The sequence below is a fragment of the Eucalyptus grandis genome, chromosome 8, assembly GCF_016545825.1.
Source record: "Eucalyptus grandis isolate ANBG69807.140 chromosome 8, ASM1654582v1, whole genome shotgun sequence".
In the NCBI taxonomy this organism is placed as follows: Eukaryota; Viridiplantae; Streptophyta; class Magnoliopsida; order Myrtales; family Myrtaceae; genus Eucalyptus; species Eucalyptus grandis.
The window spans coordinates 72,993,947-72,997,990 of NC_052619.1; the positions used below are offsets into that span (position 1 = coordinate 72,993,947).

A 4,044-nucleotide genomic window follows, 5' to 3' on the forward strand; every position below is an offset into this window, starting at 1 on the left:
AAATTTGGGTAAGGTTCGAAGGCATTGGATGAGGACCGCCAAGCTTGCATGAGGGTCGGCGACCCTTGCCCAGATTTGGGAGAGGGTCACCTCCCTTTCGCAGTTCGCCTTTGATAAGAGAGGGTCACCGACCTTCACCTAAGCACCATTGACCCCCTCCCGCTTGTGTTTTCCTCTTTTAATTTTTATTTTTAATCTAACTTAATTTTTGTATTTTGATAAAAATATCCTTGATCAATCGAAATATTTTGCGAGCCAGTGAATCAGTAAAGTTAAGCCCTTATTTGATACAATTATAATCACTCTATGTCTATTTTTGAGATTGATATGATTACTTCATACTCTTATTTAAAAAATAATAATATTTTGGTCCTTTATTTAGAATTTTCCCTTTGAAAAGGTGGAGAGAGAGAGAGAGAGAAGATTCTTGAAAATGTGAATTTTTTAATGCAGAGAGAGAGAGAGAGAGAGAGAGAGAGAGAGAGAGATTCTTGAACAAGTGAATTTTTTAATACGAAAGAGAGAGAGAGGTGGTCGTTGGGTTAGAGCTGTGGCTCTCTTGTTATAGATAGACGTAATTTGCCGTACTCTGTCTTTTTCCATTTTTTTTTTTGTTAAATGATTGAGACCGCAATAATTTATACGATAAAAAAGTCGCAATATATTTGATTTTGACCTTACGAACGTTTTCCCAACGGAAGAGGAGCCGGAATGATTGACGATTTTGATTCCTTTTCTTTTGAAGCCCTAAAATTGCTTTTGCTTGCTATCTTAACCCTTTCTAAGTGCGTCTCTCCGGCTCCTTTCTATACGTGGATCATAGAAAATAAGTTTTGTAACGAGGAATGCCAGTCATAGCGAAATTGATTTCACAAAGTTGGGATATTGAGGCGAAAACTTGACACCACGTAGCTCCAATGACATGATGTAGGAATGTTGCATTTTGGTCATCTCAGTTAATTATTGGATACGGGAGGGAGTTATTTGCCCACATGGGCCCCATTAATTACAGTATTTGATCGTCTCACGTAAACTCCACGAAATTTCCACGACCTAACTCAACTAACCCCCGGTCTTTTGAGAAAAAAATTCCCCTTCGTCCATCATGGACCTGGGTTTATGACCATAGCCTGCCATGGGTCAGTCAACGGATAACTTGGAAGCAAATGGGGTGACTGCCAAGTAATGACCTGTTGTTGCAATTCCTCGCCTGCTTTTTTAGTGAGTCTTACCAAAAGTAAGTTCAAGTTCTGAGAGTTCTGAGGACTGAAAATGGTCGGAATCAGGAGTTTTGAGGCCGAAATGATTCGATTTTGACAGTGGATCTGTGAGTTAGAGCCCAAAGGGCATCTGCGAAACTGAATCTTGGTTCTGTTTGGTTCAGGGTATGAGGAGAGATTACCTCAAACGTGAGATCGGGCGCCTCAATCGCAGGTGGCAACCTCCATTAATGGAGGTCGACCATAGAGAAGGGGGCAGGGGAGAGAGAGAGAGAAGAGCTTGGGCTCGTTTTGTTGTCGCCCGCGCACGAAATGGATCTACAAAGCTTCGGGGATGACGGAGCGAAGGTAATGGCCGATGAAGATGCCTTCTTGAAGCTTGAAAAACTGGAACCGGAAATAGGGTTCTGGGCGGAGACTGCCGATGATGATTCCGACGACTACCCACAGTCGCCGACGGGTTGTCGGAGGTCGTGGCGCGGCGTCGGAGGTCTTGGTGGAGATGGGTGAGCGCCGGTGAACCGTGGCCCAGCGAGTCCTGTCCGAAGAAGACGATGAACAGTGTCGCTTACACCGGTTGTCAATGGCGGCAGTGAAAGGAAGAAGAAGGAAAAAAAAGAGATGTCAGCTAAGCTGATATGTAAAAGAAATGACGCATATCTCCGCTGGCGTATATGTGTCGCTCGCACACGTTTTTGATCTCTGCTGGCGCGGGTCGCTCTGTTGCGCTTCTCTGTAAGCTTCGCAAACTCTACTTCGCGCTTCGCTATGGTTCTGTTGCCGTTTGTGTTTACAGCATGACAGAATGTGCGGTAATGTGGCTCGCGATTCATATTGTAGATCTTTGATCCTTTTAGAGAGTCGTTGGCTTGTTGGATGTGCAATTGAGCAACTTTGCTGTGAGCCACGCTGTGTTGCTTGCTAACACTGCGCTTGATTGTTGCGACTAAAGGGCTAAAAGCCGGTTATTTAATCGGTTTTTTTTTTTTTTTGCATAATGTGGGGCATTATAGTTTGAGAGTGTTGAGTAAGTTTTTGTAGGCTTCTCACATTGGGTGTTTAGGTCTCTTTCCTTTTGGGCCTTCATTGCTCTGGTTCAGTCTTCGGGCATTTCTGTGCATTTCAAGGGTATATTGTTGCGTCCCCATTCCTTGTAATGTTTGAAATAAGGGTGTAAATGAGTTAATCTTCTCGGTCTCATCCTGTGGATTACTTGAGGACAGATAGAGTTGGAGTTGCAGTTGGGTTGTAGCTTGAACATTATATTGAGTTGAGCTTGAACTTGAAAATACTTGATCCAAGCAGTTCTCGGGTTCAATCGAGTTGTTGATAGTTTCTGTCTTAATCATATGGATACGTTTATGGTATTTGTTGTACTACACTATTTGGCTTCAAGCTTAACTGGAGCTTAGGATACAATTTACCAGCAAAAATTGAGTCATATTGATCTGAGCTTAAGGTTATCCAAAACTTGATTTACTTGAGCTTATGGAGCTTGAGGTTGTTTAAAATTTTTTTAACTTAGTCAAGCTTGATATTGGGAAATAGAACTCAATCTTGAGAAATCAAGCTTGAGTAGAGCATCAAACTGCACATAGCTGATTATTAAACTGTGTCAATTCGACTCAATTGCATCCCTAGTTTGAAAGGTAATCAAGGTGTGTGTAGGATGTAATTGATGTAATTAGCACGTACCCATGGTTATAAACCTACACCAGCCCATTGATGAGAATATCCAGAAAACTTGCTTGACAGCACATGCTCTAGAAAATATTGAGATTATTTTACTGGTACTCCTGCCAATATGTATTGTGGCCTTCCCTTCATAGGATGATAATTTGTGGACAAAAACCTTTGCCTGGAACTTACTGATATTCAGCTGGTTAAGTAAGTGATTTGATATGCAATTGACTTACTTGTGGTTTGATCTGACTGGGTTTGTTGGGCTGGGAATCTTATGCACCTTCATTTGGTTATTCGTTGGGGTTAAGACTCTGTGTGCTTCTAGTTCAATCATTGTATAAGGAAGTACTTGAGTCTGTACAAGTGAGGAGAGCTCTTCTTTAAAAAAGGAAGTTCTTACTAACTGTTATAGACTCTTTCCAAATTCCAAATTTGTGGATCATGGGCATTAGTTTGCGGAGGAGATAGAATGGTAAATTCAGCACAAGTGTTACAATCTTTGTTTGCTTTTGGATTGATCTTTATGATAATTGCATCCTAGCGTTTTGCATGGGCCAATTGTTGTGCTGGGTAATAACTTCTTATATATAGGTTGGCTTCATAAATTATTAGAACTTTGTGTCGTCTGCAGCTGGAATTATTGTTTGCTCATGGGGACAAAGGGAGGATGGCCAACTAGGCCATGGGTAGGCTGAAGATCATTCATCACCTACACATTTGAGTGCATTAGATGGTCAAGAAGTAGTTTCTGTTATTTTTTTAGCTGATTACTCAACTGCATATTCTGAAAAGAAGTTCTTGCGATGTCTGTAACTTCCAAGGTTGCTGGTCCTCTATGTTCTTCATCTTTCCCAGCAGAAAGTCCAGGAAGTATAGGGGCAAAAACAGTGAGAACAGACAGGTCTAGGGGACAACCGTCAAGATCCTAAACCCACAGATACTCAGCATGTGACATGGGGGAAAGAAATCCTTTACCTCTGTTCAAGCATCTGCATAAGAGGTATATTTTAAATTCAAATTAAACTGAATATTAATGCCAGATACGTGGATTGACAAAAGGAAGTGTATAGAACACCAGTTAAAGAGATTTACCAACTTCATTTAGCCAAACCAAGTTGAAGAAACTTCCATTCATGTCGAA

At 41.4% G+C, this 4,044-nt stretch overlaps 1 long non-coding RNA gene across 2 annotated transcripts; it reads left to right on the forward strand.

The window, feature by feature from the left end:
• Positions 1-1,108: 1,108 nt before the first annotated feature.
• LOC120286625 lies at positions 1,109-4,044 on the forward strand. 2 transcript variants are annotated; one of them, XR_005545274.1, is made up of 2 exons: positions 1,109-1,955; positions 3,535-4,044. It is a non-coding gene; the product is annotated as an uncharacterized LOC120286625 (long non-coding RNA). The 2 variants fall into 2 exon arrangements; XR_005545273.1 differs by having other exon boundaries at positions 3,725-4,044.